The sequence below is a fragment of the Micromys minutus genome, assembly GCF_963924665.1.
Source record: "Micromys minutus genome assembly, chromosome: 1".
Classification (NCBI taxonomy): domain Eukaryota; kingdom Metazoa; phylum Chordata; class Mammalia; order Rodentia; family Muridae; genus Micromys; species Micromys minutus.
In genome coordinates, this window is record NC_137969.1 from 58,860,282 (window position 1) to 58,883,188 (window position 22,907).

Below are 22,907 nucleotides of genomic sequence, written 5' to 3' on the forward strand. Positions count from 1 at the left end.
CTGTCCTTCCATCTTTCCCCTCTCTCTGGTTCTGGAGACTAAATCCAGGACCTTGAGCTTGCTAGAGAATTATTTTCCCACTGAGATAAATTCTAAATTCTTTACAGTGACAGTAATCTGCAGCCAGTGTGTCCAGAGAGCAGCATTGCCTGTGGCTTCCTGTGTGAGTAAGCCACACTTGTTCTGATCACGTCTACCTGCTCTTTCCTAGTATAATAACCCGAAATCATAGGCCAGACAATCATTCTTTAGATCTGGCAAGTCTGAGTCTATGTAGTTCAGAACTGGGAAAGTAACCACAGGCTGGGTTTAGGGACCAACTGGTTTTACTGTGATCTAAACCTGGGCTACAAACACTCCAGCCCTTGACTTCCAGAAGCTTCTGAACTAGGCAGGAGAATGCAGTGGAGTTTAGGGTCTCCAGGAATTGTTAATTTGGAGATAATTTGGATTTCCTGCTATATCTCTCTGCATAATTTCCCTAGTAAATTGTCACAGTTCTCTCTGTGGAAAAGCTAGGGAGGTTTACAGTTTATTTTGAGGGTGTATAGCAATATCCTTCTTTGATTTCCCCGTATTTGAAAGGCTCTAGTCTTAGAAGTAATTCAAGTCTGAACGTTGTTTGACTGAGGCTGTGTTTTTATTTAACTACTCATACAGAAAGTAATGCTGTAAATCTTTACTGAAAGCACAGAGGGGCTGGGCACGGGAGTGCACACTTTTAATCCCAGCACTCAGGAGGTAGTTCTCTGTGAACTGAAGGCCAGTGTGGTCTACAAAGCAAATTTCAGAACAGTTGGGGCTCTGTTACTCAGAGAAATCTCAAAAAAACAAAACAACAAGTGGAGAGGAGGGGAGGGGGGAAGGGAGGAAGAAAGAAAGCAAGAACATAGGGATTTTTTCTCTGTAAATAGTTCAAAAAAATTTGGTCAAACGAAATGCATCTGAATATACATTACTCTTCCACTTAAAAAGAGCGACGGATCAGCAGTAAATACAGCCGGCTGCTTTTCCAGAGGACCGAGGTTAGGTTCTCAGCACTAACATGGTTGATAACAACTCCAGTCCCAGTGAATCTGACACCCCGTTCTGGCCTTTGTGGGCACTAGACTGGCACATGTGATGCACAGGCATGTATACAGGCAAAACACACATATAAACACAAGATCAAACAAAAGAAATGTAGACTGTTAAAAGGATCCTAGTATTCCATACATGTTAGGAACCACTGGGTGTGTTTTTGTTGGTGTCTGCATTGTTATTTCCTGCCATGCTGCAGAACCCATTCAGTCTCTGTATCCATTCTGGCATAATTGCAGAGACACAGTCTCTTTGCATGTGTGTAGAACAGTAACAGGATGGTGGGGATGGCCAAGTACGGAAGAGAGAGCATAAAGCAAGGGCTGCAGAGGTGCTCCTGGGGAATGTTTGGTAATATAGGGTCCAAAGGCCATGCTGGACGAATGGTGGTGAGATGGGGAAGGCTCGATGTATTTGAAGTTTGGGAGTTGAAGACAGCTATGAATTTCCCACTGTAAGATTCTGTGGGTGAGAATTAAACATATCAAATACATTTTCTGAATGCTTTCAGTTTATCTATGACAGGCAAAGCTAAAGAATCCCAACACAGTCACGTATTATTTCATAGTAGTGGATGTGAAAAAATTTAAGTAATTCCTGTGTAAGACCCATGTTATTTTCAAACACAAAGAAATTTTTCTTAATGTTGTTTGCATGGCAACTGTTGGTCCAGTAGTTTAAAGAAAATTGTCCTTTATTAAATGAAGAAGCAGTTGTTAATAAATAAAGAGTAATTCCACTGCATGTGGAGTTTGGCTAAATAGCTTCTCTGCTCTTCTTGTCTGTGTGTCTTTGGTGGTCTGTATATGCTTGGCTCATGGGGAGTGGCACTCTTAGGAGGTGTGGCCTTGTTGAGAATGTGTGGTTGTTGAAGGAAGTATGTCACCTTGGAGTCGGGGCTTTAAGGTCTCATATATGCTCAGGGCTGACCAGTGCGATCTACAGCTTCCTCCTGGCTGCCTACAGAAGACAGTCTCTTCCTGGCTGCCTTCAGATCAAGATGTAAAACTCTTGGCTTCTCCAGCACCAAGTCTGCCTTCATGATGCCATGCTTCCCACCATGATGATAATGGACTGAATCTCTGAAACTGTAAGCCAGCCCCAATTAAATGTTTTCCTTTATAAGAGTCATGATGTGTTTTTACAGCAATAAAACCGAAACTAAGACAGTGTATCCTAGATTTTAAAATCTCATGAACAGATATGACTTGCAAAATTTAAAAAATAAAAGCCTTTTGGCTGTGGACCAGCATTGCCAGTGGTTTTTCAAATATTGACGTGGAGGGGGAACTCACTGTGAACTCGATGTACTTACCTAATAGCAAAATGATAGGAGGACATGGTTTTAAAGACTGATCCTTTTAAAAGAGAACACTCTGCCATCTTGTGCTAACACTGTATACCTTTGCGTTTATATGCACTGTACCTGTTTTTCCTGTTTTGTGGAGGACATAGGTAATCCTCTCTTGCACTGGGACTGTCTTGGAAACATCTGATTTGTGTCTGTGACAACTTTCATAGTAAGCTACTTTCCTGTGGGGATGCTATTATTTTCAGCAAACAATAGTAGCTGAAGTAGAACTTCAGCCATAACAAGTTAAGAAATTTAAAAGGCCCCTATGAGCTGTGTGATTGCTGAGGTTTCTAGTAAGCGCCCAAGACCTTTTGCAAAGTCCCCTTCCTAATCCTGTAGCATTATGCAGCTATTCAGGCCTCCCTCATACTGTATTAGAGAGGTGACTCCCTCATACTGTATTGGAGAGGCAGACAGAAACCCTGTGATGAGACAGTTCCTGACTGGTAGAGACTGTTTCTCAGTGCAATGTCAGCAGGATGTGGTTCCTAACCTATCCTTCAGTAAATAGCTGTGGGGGTAGCACACTCCTGGAATCCTAGCATTTGAAAGGCTGAGGCAGACCTCTTTGAACGTGGGGCCAACTTGGTCTACATAAGGACGTCAGGCCAGCCTGGACAACATGAGATCCTGTCTCAAAATAAGAAAACCAAATTTAAAAAATGAAATGTCTGTGATGAACTTTTCAGTGAATCATCTACATCAATGGTGGTTCCTAACACCAAAACAGAGAATTCCTTCAAGGAGTAGTGAATCAGTGCAGCACTGGAGTGATGTAAAGAAGACCTGCAAAGATGATGAGGAAAACTGTTTGGAAATAGAAGCATGAATACTAATGCCTGAATAATGTTTCTAACAGCTATCCAGTGTTCAGAGCACCCTCACTGTGTTACCTATGGACACACAAAAGTTTGAGTTCATACTCATGTGCACTGGACATTGCTCCCAGGAATCAGGAATGTATAATAAACCAGGAAGATTCTTATTCTTACAGGAGAAGTCAGATCACCACAAGTGTATATATAGCAGCACACACACAGATAAGTAGGTAGTGTGGGCAGTGCTAAGTTCTGAGAATAGACAAAGATGCACAGAAGCTGGTGGGGAAACTTAGAAATGATGGTCAGAGAAGACATTTGCATTTGGGTGAGAGCTCTGAAATCTGGGATTGACAGATTTAGAGTGCAGTGGTTTTGTGTGTGTGTGTGTGTGTGTGTGTGTGTGTGTGTGTGTGTGTGTGTCTGTGTGTGTGCACATGCAACAGCTAACCCCCATATTCTTGGCATATGCTGTGTAAAATAGGTTGGCCTGGAATTCCTTCAGTTCTCCTGCCTCTGCCTTGCCAGTGATGCTTATATTATTTAATGTTCATTTCTCCACTGTGGTAACTAGGAGTATCTATCTTAAAGGACACACTGGACTGGTAAAGTTCCAAAATGCAAACAGGTAGCCAAACTTTACACCTCTTTTTCTTATTTAATTTTTAAAATGTATATTGGTGCTCTGTCTCTATGTGAGGGTGTCAGATCCCCTGGAAATGCAATTACAGAGAGTTGTCAACTGCCATGTGAGTGCTAGGTATTGAACCCAGGTCCTTTGGAAGAACAGCCAGAGCTCTTAACTGCTGAGCCATCTCCCCAGACCCCTTTCTTTAACCACTGTGTAGTTGTGTGTGGAAATGAAGGATCAAACCATATTTTAATAAAAGTATTTTATTTGGAGCTAGCTCACCATTTATTCCCCCAAAACCTGATAACCATATTTAAACCCAGAATGTGCCTCCTCTCCACATGTGTTCTCCAGCTGAGGCATTTCATTGTAAACCAGCATTTCTGTCAGAGAGCACTGGGAATCAGATACTTGCCAAGCTGAAGGGTGCATGCTTAGTCATTGAAACATTAGTTGCTAAGAATTGGAGCAAAAACCATCACATTAAATGGCTTTTAAACAGCCTTTGAATTTCATTTTTCTCTGTTCTTTGTACTTTCATTTAATACAAATAATGAAGAATGTTTTTATGTTTGTTTGCGGTCATAGTGTTAATGGTGACAAGAACTGGAAAACTCAGTCACGGAGCTAACTTCTGGGCGTTCTGTTATTTATTCCTGTGATGGTTTGTATATGCTTGGCCCAGGGTATGGCATTATTAGAACGTGTGGCCCTGTTGAAGTAGGTGTGTCACTGTGGGCGTGGACTTTAAGAGCCTCATCCTAGCTGCCTGGAAGCCAGTCTTCTATTAGCAGCCTTCGGATGACTGTAGAACTCAGCTCCTCCTGCACCATGCCTGCCTGGGCACTGCCATGTTCCCGCCCTGGTGATGATGGACTGAACCTCTGAACTTGTAAGGCAGCCCCAATTAAAAGTCCTAGTAAGTGTTGCTTGTCCTGGGACTCGAACTCAGGTCATCAGGTGTGGTAGTGAACCTCTTTATCCACTGAGCCAGCTCACTGGCTCTATTACACCGATTTTTGAAGTGTTGTATATTGCAGTGTGGTACGTCTTTGATGTTGGATTTATTCCAGAGGGGGACACTTACAACAATTACTCAGAATGAAGAGAACCCAGGATTCCTCAGCCAAGTGTTCTTGCTGTAGAGGCAACCAGAAGAAACTGCTCATGTGGGGGTGGGGGGGCGCTGTGAGACGGTATCTTCCCTTGCATTCAGTTAGTTAGCTCTTTGTCAATGTGACAAAATACCACAGAAAGTCAGCTGGAAGGAGAAAGTTAGGTTTTGGCTGAGTTTCAGTCTCTGTAGTCATTTGGTGAGGCAGAACACCATAGTAGAAAGGACACAACGGAGCGCTTTCTCACCTATCACAACTGGTTTTTTTAAAAAAAAAAAAAAACATGGAAGGCAACAGGGTCTCAGTACAGTTAGGCTTTTTTGGAGGTTTTGTTTGTTTTTTCTTTTCTTTTTTTCTTTCTTTCTTTCTTTTTTTCAAGACAGATTTCTTTGTCTGTTCCTGGATGTCTTGGAACTCACCCTGTAAACCAGACTGACCTCTAGATTCTCCTGCCTCTGCCTCCTGAGTGCAGGGATAAAGGGTGGGTGCTTGACCCATCCTGGTATCTCTTTCAAGGGCTTGCCCCTGGGCCTTTCTCTGAACTTAGGTTCTGCCTCCTAGTTCCTCTCACCTCCCTGTGGTGCCATCTACTGGGGACAGACTCCTCAACATCCCTGCCTTTAGAAGACATTCCAGCCCAGACTTTCAGAACATCCTGCAGAATTCTGCTCAGGTCTTTGGTCTCTTCCTCTTACCAAGTTGTTATTGGTTATTGACAAAACCTCTGTCCAGCCCTATGAGGCTTACCACATTGGGTGAGGGCTGATAAGGTGAGCTTTCTGTAGATGTTTTGCTCTGAACGAGTCCCAGGACAATGTTTGGACATCTAGAGACCGATAATGTTGAGGTAGCAGCAAGGTTTTAGGAGTAGTAGTCTGTTAGTGAAGGTCTTCATGATAAGGCTCATCGGAATCTGGCTGCCAACACTGCCATCTGCTAGCTATAAGCCCACTTGCTAAGTTTTGCTGTCTCCTATTTGAAATAGATAATGTTATCAGCTTCTCAAGTTTACAGTGATTAAATAACATTATGTTTACACAGGCACTCAATGCAGAAGACAGTGTCAGTTTTGCTGAGTGACTGTTCTTGCTATTATTCTTGGACTAGCAGCAGCATTCCTAGTCTGCGGCATTATGCATAGTTGTGAGAATACTCTCTTCATAGTGGGAGTTCAGACGGCATGGGGAGAAGCAGCCAAATGAAGTATGGTCCATGCTGTGGTCCAGCAATGGCTGGTACTGAGTCATACTGCTTCACTGTACTCGCAACCACAAATTTTCTCTCTCTATAGACTGGAGTTGTGCTCAAAGCCACTGTTACTAGTCAAACAGGTGAAAGAAACCATTGCCCTGAGAGAGTTTATTTTTTTTTAAGGAAGTAATGTGCTAGATGCCAGGTCCAGTAAGTAGAATTTGAATGTGTGTACAGTTCATTACACACGGAAAATGGCAAATGTCAGCACATGGAAGTGTCTGTAGGCATTTGGTAAGTTCAGGCATAACCTGGTAATTACCATGGTAAATAGGAACCAACTACTTGTGATATTTTAAGTATTTTTTATGACAGATGATAGATTCAGACAAATGAGAAGTTTTAATGTTCAAAAGGTTCCCAACAAACTCTTTTTTCCAACCTAGGATTGCCGAGGAGAGGGATTCTAAACACATAGAACTGGCTGTCTGTGGCCTTAGATTAAACCAAGGATGTTCTAAAAGGAGTCTTTGAAAACAGTAATGGCATCTGAACTGGGTGCCTGTAGACTCTTCCCTTTTTACTGCTCCCTAAGCAGTGTCGTGTAGGAACCGTTTGCATTTACAGGAACTATATGTGACCTACAGGTGATTGAAGGATGTAAGAGAGTGGGGGTAAGTCATGAGCAAACATGACACCATTCTATATAGAAGGAACTTGGGAATCTGGAGCTTTCTGTGCCTTTGATGATGATGATCCTGGAATCTGTATCCATAGAAACCAAAGATGGGTGGCATAAACAGATGTGAAGCTTCCTGAGACAAAGGGTAGCATGTGATTTTTCATATTATTTTCTTTTCTGAGTATATGTCAGGGATTATATGACATCACTGCACATGTGATTATCTTATTTACTTCCTCAGCACCCGACTTTATGAGTGTATTTAAGCACATTTTCTCCAGTGGCTCCAGGTTGTGTCTCACCTTCTGTAATTTTAGTTATTTTAAAGATTTGTTACTTATTTATTTATTTGGTTTTTTTTTTTTTTTTTTGGCAACAGGGTTTCTCTGTGTAACCCTGACTATCCTTGGACATGCTCTATAAACTAGGCTGGCCTTGAACTCACCACTCAGCAAGATTTCTTTATTTTATGTGTATAAATGCTTTAGCTGTGTGTATGTATGTGTGCCACATGACTGTGCAAGGCAGAACTGTAGTTGCAAATGGTTGTGAGCCACCATGTGGGTGCTGGATTTGAACTCAGGTCCTCTTCAAGAACAACCAGGGCTCTAACTGCTGAGCCATCTCCTCAGCCCTGCTTCTGTAAATTTAAATATTGTGTTAAAATGAACAAGTTTGACATATATAAGCCACATGACACTTGTACATGTGAGAGTTTTATTCTACACAGAATTCTTAGATGAAGCTCATAAAGCAAACATGCAGAAGGTTCTGATGGAACATAGCTTTCATTTTGCCTCTGAGGAAAGGAACAGTATAGTTGAAAGAGCTGTCAGCTATTTGGTAAGCCTGATATTCAAATGCTGCCGGTGTCCTTAGAGGTCTCAGTGGTGGAGGCAGAGGCAAGCAAATCTCTAAGTTCAAGGCCAACCTGGCTACATAAAGAAATTCTGTCTCTACAAACGAAAAATAAATTTTAAAAAAGAAAAGATGTCTGGGTAACTTCTGAAAGCAGGACTGGTGCTTTACTTTTAAACAACTGGGACCACACTAATTTTCTTTTAATATCAAAAATATCAGATGGTACTTGATCCATTTTGGCCTATGACAGACACAATCAGTCACTGTGGGTTCTGATATTGGGCCTATGGTCAGTTATTGATAAGTACTTTCTTTCCCATAATTTTCATTGAATTCAAGGCCCTTGATGTATAGGTAGTTGCCATCATTATGAAGATGATAAGTCCAAGTTGGGAGAGGTAGCATTTCAGACGTCCAGACTTCAGCAGCGTGCCTTCTGGTTGCTTGCTTTATACTTTCTTTTCAGTTCATTGCTTCTTTTATTTCTATAGTATTCCCTGATGCAAGATATTCTTTGTTTTAAAAAAAAAATGCAGGACTTTTAACAAAAGAAACTCATGATGTGTCCTTTCCTTGTTTTAATAAAATGTTTTGTTAATTCTTTGAGAATTTCATAATACAATGTGTTTGATAATATTCAGCCCCACTCCTCCCCCTATTAACTCCTTCAAGATAAACTTCCACCCCTTACCTCCCTCCCATCGTCATGTCCTTTTTATATTTACTTATTTTCTAAACTCACTGCGTCCCATTGGTGCTGACCATGTACTTATGCATCGGTTCCACTGCAGTGAGGTTGACCTGCCCAGGGCCACACCCTTAAAGAAAAGTGATTGCTCCTCCCCCAGCAGCCCTCTACTGTCAATAGATTCTCAGTTAGGAGTGGCCATTCTTGAGCCTCTTCCCACCTCATGATGGAATATTGACTAGCTTGGTCTTTTCCAGGCAACCACAGCTGCTGTGAGTTCATGAGTGCAAAGAGTCCTGTCCTGCCTAGAAGGCACTGTCATCCCTGACCTCTGGCCCCTAATAATCTTCCTGTCCTCTTCCTCAGTGCCCCTAATCACTGGGGACAGCAAATATGATGTAGATGTCTCATGGTGGTTACGCTCTCACTGACACTGCACTTTGAGCAGTTGTCAATCCACTGTACACTGGAACTCCTCTAATGTGGTTTGAAAACTGCACTAACATGTGTGTGAGGATCTGAAGCTAGAATGCAGTTGGATACTAATGACATGTTTTTAAAAGAAATACTGTGTCTGCTGTATTTAGAATAAACAGAAGACAGGGAAGTGGTGAAGGACAAGGTTGGAAGCTTCTCAGTGTGCTAGAGCTCAGAATAGAGCTGTTACAGGCTTACAAGGTAAAAACTCCATCTCCTGACAGGTTGGATGTGGGGTGAAAAAATGGAGGGGCTGGGAACAGAGACCAAGTGGGGAATTGTGAGGTAAGGTTGTGTTGAGGTTCAGTTGTTGACAAGCATCCAAGTGGACATGTCAAGGTACAGGATATAAGTCTCAAATTCAAGAGATATACCTGGAGATGGAGCTCGTCTGCATACATGCTGCTTAAAGCTCTGAAACCAAGGAGAATCGTCCCAGTAGTTGATGTAATATGACAGAAAACAAGGCACTAAGGTCAAAATCCTTGGTTTACTTCAGAAAGCTGGGAGAGAAGGGAAATGAACAGGCGATCTAAGACAGCAAGCTCGGCTGGAGGAGAGCCTGTAAGCCAGGGGAAGTTGGAGGGTGAAAGGCAAGAGCAGCTGCTGAAAGATGCTTGTGAGCCAAGAAGACATGTTTGTCTCGACATTTCCTCTCCTTTCCTCTTGAGGTGCTGTCCAGTGTAATGATTGTAAGCAGGTGTTAGTGACCCTGGGAGTCTCTTTAGTTTGGCTCTTAAGCTTGAGTCTTCTGAGCTTCTGCAGTTTGACCTTGTAAATATGGCCACCCACCCCTCAGTCTTGGATCAAACATTTTTTCTAGAGAAAATACCCCTGTTGTTTGGTCACATGTGACTCATGGATGAGTCAGGAAATCACATTATTTTTAAAAATATATTAACTTTTTAAACTTGCTTAATAATTTTTTTCTTAGCTATAGGGATATTTTGAGGGGATGATATAAATTTTATTTCATCTCAAGAGAAAAAAGTTTAAGATATTTTTTTCTTTGAGAATTTCATACAATATATTTTAATCATATTCACTCTCTACCCTAGATTCTCCACCTCGTCTTCTTTATCTCTTAAAAAAGAGAGAGAGAGAGAGAAAGAGAGAGAGAGAGAGAGACCATGGAGTGGTGTTAGTGTGTGCTAACTACTCCTGATCTTTGGCCTGCCCTGTCCTAGAGTGTGGCTGATATTCCCAATATTAATTACTCCATGGGAGAACACTGATTTCCCTTCTCTCAGAAGCTGTCAATTGCCAATAGCTCCCTGGCTGTGGGTGAAACTTTGTGCCCATCTTCCCTCCTCAGTGCTGGGGTTTTGCTGGCTTGAGCTTGTGCAGGTCTTATGCATGTCATCACGGCCTCTATGAGTTCATGCATGCGTCTGCCACGTTACGTCTGGGAGAACTGTTTTCCTAGAGTTTTCTTTCCCCTCTGATGTACTCATCTGTAGGTACAGCAGAATGTTATTACAAGTCATTTTATTGTTGCTCCTTTAGCAGAATCATAGATTTTTCCCTCTAGGGTCGTGACCTAGAGTCAGTTTCTTGGCCACTTCAGCAGTGCTGGGTATGGGTTATGTCTTGTGAAACTGGCCTTAAATCCAACTTTAAAGAAAAGAGAAAAGCTGCTGGTTACTCCCATGAGGTTTGGGCCACTGTTTCACACGGGCTTATCGTGCAGGCAGGCCATTACTGTAGCTTGCAGTGTTGACAGGTGGGGACACTTATGGTTGCTTTCTTTCCAGTATTGTGTAGAGCACTTCCCAGCACTATGAATGCTATCCACTAGAAGTGAATCTTCCAGATGAATACCAACTACATTCCCCATGTTCTATGACATAAAAGTATAGTGTCTTTACCAATAGTGTCTTACCATCAAGCTGTAGAGAGTAATCAACACTATTGGCAATAGCCTGTAATGTTTAAGGGATTTTTAGGACCCTGTTGGCTAACAACTCAAAAGAGGTTACCTATTTCTAGGCCTGGGAGAGGTATTTGGGAGTTTTTATTTTTTAAAAAAATGTTTAAAGAATTAACATGGCTTTAAAGAATTTCTTGCTCCTCCACTGGTGACCTTAAGTTTACCCTTCTAGAGTTTGTTTCTGCACATGCTTGCACACGTGCTCACTCATGTTTCCTGGGTTTTTTTCCTCCATGATTTCCCCTTGTACCCTCCCCCCACTCTAGCACCTCTGACCATCCGAAGAAGCTGCTGTCATCGAGTCCACACAGCTCACGCTTCAGATGGGAAGTTTTCATGCAGAGGTAGCATGTGCTTGGGAACTGTGTGGGAGGATTCTCCTTGACTTACCTCCCATGAAGTGACAGCTCGGTGGAAGTGTCAGAGTCAAGTCTGTGCTGTTCCTTGGCAGCTTGTGAGATGGGTGAGCGGTGAGGAGTAGGGAACGGTGGTGGTAACTGGGAAGAGTGCCTCAGGTAACCCCAATTAGAGTGTCTTCACCTAGTCCGTGATGGAGTGAGTGTTCCATAGACTCTGGCCTTTATTTTCCTTCTAGAATGAGCACATTTGCATTCCTCTGTGCTCAGCAGAATGAGGTCAGGGAAATGTGAGGTGATCTGGCCATATGTTCTCTCAGGAAGTCTGTTTGGTCTGTGCACCAGTCCTCCTCAGGGGATATCAGTAAAGTCCTCTGCACTCTTCACTTTGTGCTTTATTAACTTGGAGTGTTAGGAGGAGGTGTAGCTGCATCCTTTCTGATGCTGGAGCTCACTTCCCCTGACTTTATTAACCTTGGAGGGTCTGGAAGAAGTAATGCAAACGTGCTGTTGTGTTGTCTTCTGCTCCCCAAACTCTGTTTCCAACTTAATTTGTAAGGACATCTGTCTAGCTCTGTCTAGCAATAAACAATGAATATGCATCCCAGTAATGCAACTAGTTATTGGACTCAGTTTGGGTAAGTTATTCAACCTGACTGCATGGTACATACTAAGTAATTGCTGTCTCCTCTTTCCTTTGTTCATTCTCTTATACACATTTCCTAACCTTCTTATTGATTCTATGTGAATTTCACGTCATACATCTCAATTCCATTCACTTCTCTGTCCCTTTGTATCAGCTCTCTGCCCTTGCAACCTCCCCTCCAAAACAAAACAAAACAAAACGAAATCTCATGGTGGAAGCTATAGTGTGTTAACAGTGTGTTCCACAACATACCCTTTTGTCCATATATCTTTACTTGCAAATGTTCATTACATTGAGTCATTATTGCAGAGGTTAGAGGCCTCTGGCTTTTGCTATACCATCAATACTGGACCCCCACCAGGACTTCTCTCAGATATCCTGTTGTTGCCATATGTCAGGGAGATCCTGCAGCTTTAGATCTGTAGGACCGACCCATTCAAGTGTTCCATAAATGGGTAGATATTGGGCTGGCCAACTCAAAGCACTGGATCTGGACCTGCGAGGTAGTTGAGTTGGTCAGCCCGTCAGCTCTCTCACACTCAAACTAGGGCTAGCTCTGCAATACTGGCCAGCTTTCCCACTCTCGTTCCTGGCTCACCTTTGTCACCAGGGCTAGCTTTACTGTGCTGCCCAGATGAGCTGTAGGGCCTACTCTCCCGAGTGAAACAGCTGGTGAGGAGCAGAACAGCTCTCCTGCTCTCATGGCTCTGGGGCTAGCTCTCCCACCGTAAGGAGCAGAACCATATCAACATGGTGCTAAGACATCAACATAGCCTTGGATGGCAGCCCAGACCAGGAATATGCCTGGCTTTTGGTGATAACAGGAGCCTCAGATATCAACAAAGATCCTAGCTACAATAGGACCATGGCCCCCAGCTGCAGCAGAGACCTGGATGTTACCATGGCTTTAGGTGACAATGCAGGGCACTTAGATCAGCATGTTTCCCATGGCTATGAAGTTCTCAGACATCTACATGGTTTCAGGTGGCATCCTCAATCATGGATATCCCATAGCTTTTGCTCATAACTCAGGCCACAGACATCCATACAGATCCCATTTGTAACAGGACTATGGACCCAGACATGGCTCTTGGCAGCTGCCCAGGTCAGGACATCCCATGGCCTGTTCCTCATTGCTGATTGGTCTCCAGTCCAGCTTTCTCCTGTGTATGAACCCCTTGGCTTTACTGTCTCTCCCACCTTTCCACTGAGTGCTTCATCTTTCCACCTCTCCAACACACATTCATACATCACTGTAGTGCCTACAGCAAGTCAGGGCAGGCACTTAGATGGTTTTATTCTTGTAGCCCTGGGCCAGTGCATCTTCCCCTCTCTCCTTTCCTACCAATCCCTCCCTTTTACCCCTCCCCCATCCTCCCATCCTCATCCTCCTTTCTTCTCAGAAAAAAGGGAGACCTCCCATGGATATCAACTCACCTTGGCATGTCAACTTGTGGTAGGACTAGACACATCTTCTATTGTGGCTAAGCAGAGCAGCCAGTTGGGGGAAAGGGATCCAGAGGTAGGCAACAGAGTCAGAGACAGCCCTTGCTCCCTCTGTTAGGAATCTCACAAGAAGACTGATCTACATATCTGTTACATATATGCAAAGGGTCAGTCCCATGTATGATCTGGTTGGCAGTTCACACTGGATGACCTCCTATGGGCAGGTTAATTGATTCTGTAGGTTTTCATGTGATTCCTTTACCTCTCTGCTTACTTCAGTCCTTCCTTCCACTATTCTATAGGCTTCCCTAAGCTCTGCCTGACGTCTGGCTGTGGGTCTCTGCATCTGTTTCCATCAGTCCCTGGGTGAAGCCTCTCAGGAGACAGCTATGCTAGGCTCCGGTCTGTAAGCACAGAGGAATATAAATAATAGTGTTGGGGTGGGCTCTCTCTTATGGCATGATCTTAAGTTGGGCCAGTCATTGGTTGGTTCTTCCCTCAGTTTCTGCTCCATCTTTACCCCTGCACATCTTGTAGCCAGGACAAATAGTGGATCTAAGGTTCCCTCCACTGGAAGTCTTTTCTGGTTACAAGAGATGGCCATTTCAGGTTCTGAATGCCCCATTGCTAGGAGCCTTAGTTAGGGTCACTTGCATAGATTCCTGGGAATTTCCTTTGAGGTAGGTTTCTAGCTCATCCCAGAGATGTCCCCTTGCTAATTCTAGTTCTTTCCTTCTGCCACGCCCCCACTTGATCCCTCCTGTTTCTCCCCCCATCCCTCCCCACCCCACTTTCCTCCTTCCATCCACCCCTGGTGTCTATTCTATGTCTTCTTCTCAGTGAAATTCAAGGCCTCCCCTCCGGCCTCCCTTATTACTTAGCCTCTTTGGGTCTGTGATTTGTAGCACAGTTATCCTGTACTTTCTGGCTAATGTTTACTCATAAGTGAGTACATATCACATTTGTCTTTCTGGGTCTGGGTTACCATACTCAGGATGATATTTTCTGTAAATTTCATGATGTCATTGTTCTTAATAGGTAACAATCCATTGTCTTAAAAACATTTTATAATAATCTTTTAATTATACTGATTAATATATATTGTTATAATAATATCATATATATTTGAAACATACAACAGAAAAATAAAGTATTTGTAAGCTCCAGTGTTTCTATGACTCCTAGCTAATGTCCCTAGAGGTCATTATTCACATCTTGTCTCTGTGGAACTATCTGGAGGGACCTGTTCTTGCTGAAGCATTTGCACTGATGTTTGCTCATGCATGTGCACACAGATAAGGACACGCCATCCACACAGAACCAGTTCCTGTTGGTAGAGGTTTACGCTGCTTCTACCTTGCAGAGACAGTGCTGCAGTAAGTTTCTTTGGCATTCATTTTTAGGTGTCCCTGTGATTGTGTCTGTAGGGTAAAGAACTAAAAATAAAATGGATAATCTAAAGATTATCTCCCCAATTGGAGCATGGCATTACCAGCTAACATTGTGTAAATTCAATCTTTACTAACAGCTGTAGTTAACACTGCAGCTCCCATGTATAGCTCTCCGTGTATAGCTTCTGTGTCATGACTGGCTGTCCACGGAAATCTAAAAGTCAAGCATCTCTGTTTTCAAGCTATCTGAGCATGTCCTCTGCCTGCCTTTTGTCACTGAATGCTTTGATGGAATCAGGGCAGCTTTAGTATTAGAAAACCAACCATCTGCCCAGTATTTTACAGTTACTTTTTCTCAGCTTAGTAACTTGTACTTTTGCTCTAAGGAGAGTTTTTGTTTTGTTTCTTAAGTTAGCGCTCTAGCCTTGGGTGCAGCAAGACTGTCTCAGAGGACAAAGACATTGTCCATCTGATGTTTTAAAGTGAATGGTCTTAAGTTTTATCATTTTAATGGCATCTGCTTTCTGTCACACTTAGACATTTCAAACATGAAGCAAAACATACGTACACACAAACAGAAAAGCCAGTTATATGCTTGCTGCTTGTTTCCTTGAGTACATTTATGGCTTCTCTCTCTCTCTCTCTCTCTCTCTCTCTCTCTCTCTCTCTCTGTGTGTGTGTGTGTGTGTGTGTGTGTGTGTGTGTGTGTGTGTGTGTGTCCCCTCTGTCCTCAGCCTATTGAAGATTTATCTTGAGCTAAGGGGTAGTACTCTACACTGAGAGATCTAAGTTTATTTTTTTCCAGTTATTTCTCCATCACATAGAAAAGTTCTTGTAGTTGGTAGAAAATGTCTATAATTCTTTGTGACTTCATTTTTTTTGAGATTTTTCTCTTACTTTCTAGCCATTTTCTGTAGCACCAGCTGTGCCCCAAAATCCTGTAGCTGTAGAGTTTTTTCCACTTGAATGCAAGCTGTCTGGAACTAAGTGGGCCAGAGTTTGTTTTCCAGATGGAAACTGTGTGTACTACACATTTGGTCCTGAGAGGCCTTCTTTTGGGGAAGGGGTGATTTTGTTTAGTGAAGATTCTTTTCTTACATCCTCAGCTTCTCTCCCAATTTTGCATGCTTTCTGCATTAGCTCTTTTATGCTGCCTAAGAATTTCCTTTAATGTTTTGTCTAGAAAATGATATTTTCTCATTTGCTGGCAGGCTTCTCCAGTACAAGCTATTCCTCTGTTATTGAAATAATAATTTTTTGATTCTTTTACTACCGTAACTTAGTAAAGTGCAAGTGTGGTTATTAATTTTCAGTAACCAGGGCCTGTAATTTTACTGGTGTAATTTACTTAGAAAGTAGCACAGTACAGAGTCTGGGGCAGAGCTACAGTAGCCCTACCTTGCAGTGTGGTACTATGTGGTCCTACTTCTCAGGAAGTGTGGATATCCACTCACTAAGGTTTGTATCTGTAAGAGGACACCACAGTACTCACTTGATACTAGACTGAGTTCTGTAACTGACACAACTGTGCTTGCGGTGCTGCTGTTCACGCTGGGGTGATGTGGAGCTGTGTTCTTTCTTACTGGAGTATCTCTTGCCAGTCTCATGTCCTCAGCTGCTGCCAGGATTTCACAAAGAAGATCATAGTCTTGTGGAAGTAAATAGGCCCCTTGTCTTCTGATACGAGTGTGGTCTTCCTTCTGATTGAGCACCTTCAACCTGACATGTCTTGAAAAAGAGCAAAACTTGTAGGTTCAGGTGTGAATGAATAAACATGAGCAGAGGCCATAAAAAGGGGGATTTTATTTTTACAACTTCAGTGTTTGAAGAGAAAGACTCTGAAGTGCTTGTTTTATCAAGAGATTCTTTACTAGTTGATGTCTTCACATCTCTCCTCTCTGACTCTAGCCGTTCATTTCACTCTGGTCTTCTGTTAAGGACCAACCCTTCGTGGCAGCCCTTGCTTTGCACCTAACCTGCTTCAGTGTTCTGCTAGTTCATGGACGGTTACTTGGTTCTTTGTTGGCCACATATTCACCATCTCTTTCTCTTTCTGGTTCCCTCTGCAAAAGCAGGAGTCGTATAGTTAGCCACTCATACAGGACAGTAGGTCAAAATAAAGTTCTGCTGACAGAGCAAATGGATCATTGAATAGGGGAGTCGGAGGATGGGGTTCAGAAAACAAGCTGAGGCCAGAAGCTGCGAATAACTCGGGACTTTGACTTCGCTGTGAGGACCGAATGGAAGAGTGCTTCCACCTCAGTTATTTCTGTTTGTGGGTGTGGGAGGATGGGCTGCTTGTTCCTTTAATATTGGGCTCCACAAAAGTTGATTAATGAAATAATGAAAAGAAACCACAGCTGAGCAAATGAAGAGAGATGCTGTGGAGAAGAGAGTATTCCTGACCTACCACAATATACAACAACCACAAAACAAAAAACAGAAACACAAACATGGCACAACCTTGTGGGAGGATTTGAATTTAGCCATTGAAATTGGGGTCTAATTTTGATATATATATTTAAGTATGGTGTGACTGTACTGAGCTCAGTTGTGAAAGCATAATTCTCAATTGACTTTTAAGGCTTCTGATTCCCCCTGATGTTTATAAACTGCTTGTGGTTGTCCAGAACTTGCCAGGGTACCTTCTGACTTCAGTCCAGTCAGAAAGAGTGGAAGCAATGGAAGATCGGCTGCCCAGTGAAGCATCCACAGACAGCTTTTATTCCTGTACTCAGCAGCCATCAATCCCACCTTAAAACCTTTCAGGTTTCATTTATTTTATATGTATGTTTTGTCTTCATGTATATATTGCCTTACATGTATGATTGTGTCTGGGAGGCCAGAAGAAGGCATTGAATCTCCTGGAACTGGAGTTATGTTTGGTTATTAGCTATATGGATGCTAGGAATCAAGCCCATGTTCTCTGCAAGAACAATTGGTCTAAACTGCTGAGCCATCTCGCTAGACTCTCTCTCAGCTGATGTCACAAACACTTGGATGAACCCAAAAGAGTCAGACATGCCATAACTTCTCCAAACCACATCTTCCTCCTCTGAAATGTGGGTCGTGCTGTGCTTCTCAATGGAGTAATTATAAGAATAAAGTAGTCAGTGCCCATTAAGCATTCACAGCACCTTTAGGCATAATGTTCAGCTTTATTATAATTATGGGAGAGATGTGTGGCCTGTCTTTAGTAGCTTTATCATTTGTTTGCTGATTGGCTTGGTTAGGTCTCCACTTGCTTGTTCTTTACCTATTTGTCGGAGCGTCTTGTGCCTTCCTTGCCTTTTAACGGACTTCGAGTGGCCAGTTGTGCAGGCATCATACCCGTGGCTGGAAACCATTTGAATACTGATAGCAGAACCTTTCAGATCTTTATTTGGACAACTGGATTTTCAAGTTGTGGGCCTGGGACAAAGATGCCCTTTTTATCTATGTTTGCCTCTGTGTCTTCCTTCCATGAACTCAGCAAGCACTCCTGACTTGCTCTCATTTCACTGCCTGAGTGTTCTTCCACTGTGCGTGCTCCTCGTCCATCCTAAGGCGTGTGCTGTGTCCCCTCCGCTTACTTCATTTTATCTCATTGTCTCCTTTTATTAATATACATAACTTTTATTTTGCCTATTTGCCCATTTTTATCTCTTTTTTTTCCTCTGAATACAGTTTTCTTTGTTGGAGACTTTTTTCAGCAACTCACAGACTTTAAAATTCTTTTTCTACTTTAGCTAGCCAAAACTGTTTCTGTTACAGAAAAGAAATGTGACTTTTACAGAAGTTCCAGAGGTGGTTGCAGGTACCAGATGCTCAGGAACAGGGCTGGTTGTCTGGGCTGCAGGGTGGACTGCAGGGAGGACTGTCTCCACCCCTCTGCTCCTTTGTCCCATTCTCATTACTGTACAGTGCTTACCACACCTTCACAGACTGTTCCCTACTCCTCAGACCGAGGAAGTTCTGAGGTAAACAATTATGTTATTAACATCTCCACCACCCAGTTGAGGACACAAAACTGTGCCCAAGTATGAGCAGCTCCTGAGTTGGAGACCTTTATTGTAACTAGTGGTACAGGGTCTGGGTCTTAGTAGTTGGCTGTTGGGATACTGGTGACCCACGGGATTCAGGTATGAAAACTGGTAAGATCTTCATCTTTGGTCCTCTAGACTCTGCTGGACTCTTGGGCAGCTTTAGGTTTATACTGTCCTGCTGCAGAAACTGGGATTCTTTGGATTGAGTGGACAACTTGAGAAAGAAGAATAGCATTAGAGTTTGTTATAATAAAAGTGTGAACTAAAGCCTAGAGAAATGCTGTAATTAGGCTACCATCATATCTTGTATTTAACAGCCTAAGGTTGAATTCTAAACTGAATCCATTGTTTAGCAGGAATTAAATTCATAGTCTTGCCAGGATGCTTATTAGAGAATTAAGCCATTGATCAAAAAGAAGAAAGATAAACTATACAAATAGTTTTCAGAAACCCTTAAGGAAAGATGTACTCCGGAGTGATGCTGATAAGCCTAAGGAAAAATATGTATTTTTATAATAGTTGTTGTTGATGAATGTCTCTCATCAGAACTATGTATTTCGATTCCTTATGTAAGACTCCTATGCATGTGTTTTATGCAAGTTGGAAGACTTACTGATTGACTGTGTTTAATGTTGACAGCTAACCCTCCCCTTTCATTTTTACTTTTTTATTAATTCTTGTGAGTTTCATATCACGCACTCCAGTCCTGCTCACCTCCCATCACCTCATATAAGCCCTTCACTCCTGAAACCTCCCCCTTTTAAATAAAGCACACACAAACACACAACAACAGTAACAAAAACAAAGCATAGAAAACATCTCACCATGGAAGCTGTAGTGTGTCACAGTGTGTCCCACAGTGTACCCCTCTGCCTACACATCTTCACTTGCAACTGGTCAGGTTTAAGATTCTGGCCTTTGTGACACCATCAATATCGGATCCTCATGGAGACTCCTCCCAGTTATCCTGTTGTTGCCCTGTGTCATGGAGATCCTGTAACTCTGGAAAGCAGGTGTGGCCCTTTCACACATCCCAGCCCTTTGCAGATGATATAGATTTGGGGGTGTGCCAGTTCTCCCTCCAGACACCACCAGGGCTAGCTCTCTAACACTGCTTTAACTAGGGCACTCAGTGCTGCCACCAGCATGAGGCAGGATCAGCTCTCATGCCCTTGGGGTCTGCTCACCCAAACTCATACCTCCAGAGCAAGCTCCACTGTGCTGCCCAGGCAAGGTGCAGGGCCTGCTCTCCCAACAGTCAGGGAAGGGCAGGGCCAGCTCCCCTGGAGAGTTAGTCCTTTTGAAAGAAGAAAAGATCATCCCAAGTATGAAGTTCTGCATCAGAGATTACTGGTAAACTGTATTGTCTTCTCCAATATCTGTTGATCCTCCATGTTATCTGATTGGACTGCAGTCCATGTGCCCATGGATACTATCTTTTCCAGGATCTGCTCATCCATCCATCCATCATATACTATTGGAGACAAATATTCAAGAATTCTGCCCCTATGCAACTTATGCCAAACAAAGATATCTCCTTAGTGAATTTATTGCATATGAATATTACTTAAGAATTAATTATTCAGAAGTGTTTCCTTTATATTTACTTCTTGTTTTAAAAGTACTGATATGGACAAGGATTTAGCTCAGTAATAGAATATTTGTCTGTTAGAATCTTGGGTTCATTCCTCAGTACTACAAAAAATTAATTGAAGTAGTGCTAGGTTTATGTATTCATTGACATTGCTATGTAGCACATACTCAAATTCCAGTAGTAAATAGCTAAACCAGTTGCCTGTTTCTCCTAAAGTCAGAGGGGCAACTGGGAGTCAGTTGATTTAATTTGGACTTAACTCTGTGACTATGATTCGTTCAACCTTCTGTAGTTTACTGGTCAAGTTCAGCTGGCTGTAGGTGATGGCATAATTCTAAAAGAGCAGGTTAAAACATAGTAAGGCTTCTTAAAAACTTGTTTAGGTTTGTGTACTGTTAATTCCAAACCAGAACTGAAGAAATGGGGAACTATGTCCTACCTTCAGTGGAAAGGCGCTGGGAAGTAACCTGGCAGAACTATGTAAGTGTGGAACTAGTCAGTCTGTTGTGGCTCAGTGAGACTGTGTCATTTACCCTTGCCCTCGGCATGTGAGTTTGTCTCACGTATTTTAGTTCATACTCCTCTTAAACACATCACAGAACCAGGTAGTTGGCATTCCTTCCTCAGAAGTTGTTCTGTATGAGTGCTAAGACAGTGAGGACCCTGAACTTCTATTTAGTTACTGTGTATGAAGGGCCTTTTTATGCTTAGCTTTAGAAGTTGTAGAACTCCAGGAGCATTAGGCTGATGGGGGTTTTAAAATGTGCATGTTCTATCCAGAGAATGTTCTACAATAACGGAAGAACAAATAGCATGCAGTAGATAGCAAAACATCAGGTGGCCACTTACAACATCTGGAAAGCGTCTGTAGTACTCCAATTGAGAGAACAGGAAAGGAAGAGCGCAAATCACAAGCAGCAGACATAACATCATCAGATTAGGCACTTTCAATTTGCCGCAGAAAAGACCAAGGAAGCCCCATTGAGGCAGCTAGCTGGAGTTCCTGCCTGAGAGTCCCAGGCAGAGCAGAGTGTTTCCCTCTGGTAAGGGTGAGGCTTCCAAGTAGAACACCAGATAGCCAGCAGCAGATAGATAACAAAGCAGCATCAAGTCAGGCACTTACAATCTCCTGAAGAAATGACTGGGAGAACCATGCTGAAAGTCATTCTGGAGTTTCTGATTAGGCCTCTCTCTATGGATGAAATTGTGGCTTCTTGTTTCTACAACAGACATTTTTATACCTTGGGATAAATCATTGCTGACCTATGTTGGGAATGCTTCACCTTATAGCTATTCTCAAGGACATGGTGGTTGGTTGGTTTTGTTTGTTTGTTTGTTTATAAAAAGAGTTTATTTTGTGTGTGTGTGTGTGTGTGTGTGTGCGTGTGTTTGCATATGTAAGCACAGTGCCTATGGAAGTCTAAAGAGAGCATCATATCCCTGTAAATAGAGTTACAGGTAGTCAAAAGTCACTGGATGAGGGTCCTAGGATCCAAACTTGGGTCTTCTTTCAAAGCAGTACATGCTCATAAGCACTGAGCCATCTCTCCAGCCTGCTTATTCCTCCCTATTAAAGCAACAGGAAGCCAACCTGCCACAGCACAAGGTGTCTCAGAGCACTCAAGATAAACATGCTTGAATCTGAGATAAAGGAGCCCACCTTGGCCCCAGAGTCCACTGTGGTCAAGTACAAACAGCATGTGATGATCCAATAGAGTTTATAATGTAGCTTAATGGCGAGGTATTAGTTTAAAATCAATCTGAGGTGTCCACAACAGCACTCACATGTTTCACAATGCATTGCATCACTATAACCTTGTTTTTTTGGACACATGACACCCACACTTTACACCACGTATGCCATGACATCACAGAGTACAATTAATGCTGCTCGTAACCCCGGCTTGGAGTTCAGACTATTGTATGTTGCAAATTACAGTGTTTTGATGTGCACACAGGTTTTCTTCTCTGATAGAAACATAATATAGTTATGGAAATTGGCGACTTTATATGTTTTCCACCACCATTTCTCGACATGAATGTACATTTGTATATTTTTAGAATGCCCTGGGTTAGAGTACATATTTGTTATTATTTTCTTTGTTATGACGAAACACCTGACGGGAAGCAGCATAGGAGAAGGATTTATTGTATTTTGTCGTACAGTTCAAGGAAGTACTGTTTATCGTGGCAAAGAAGGCATGTTGGCAAGAGCGTGAGGCCGCTAGTCACAGTTGCATCCTGAGTCAGGACACAGAGAGAGAGGAATGCTGGTGTTCAGTTCACTTTCTCTTCGTTATTCAGTCTGGGACCTCAGCTCATGGGGTGACAACCACAGTTAAGGTGGATTTTCTCACCTTTATTAATCTCATTTAGATAATTCCTCAAAGGTATGCTAAGAGAATTGTCTCCTAGACCCTGTCAAATTGGTTGCCAGCACTGCATGAACCATATGTAGTGAGACATGCCTGCAGTCTTAATGTTTAGCAGGTGCAGACAGGAGGAGCAGAAGTTAAAAGTCATTTTACCCTACAAACGATGTAGGGCAGCCCAGGATACAGAAGACCCTCTAAACAGTTAGACAGACAGACAGACAGATTAAGGTCAGCAAATAGAAAGATT

At 42.6% G+C, this 22,907-nt stretch overlaps 1 protein-coding gene across 2 annotated transcripts in view; it reads left to right on the forward strand.

Moving 5' to 3' along the window:
* MARK1 (microtubule affinity regulating kinase 1) overlaps positions 1–22,907 on the forward strand; it is a 99,161-nt gene that overhangs the window by 24,664 nt on the left and 51,590 nt on the right. The window lies entirely within an intron of this gene.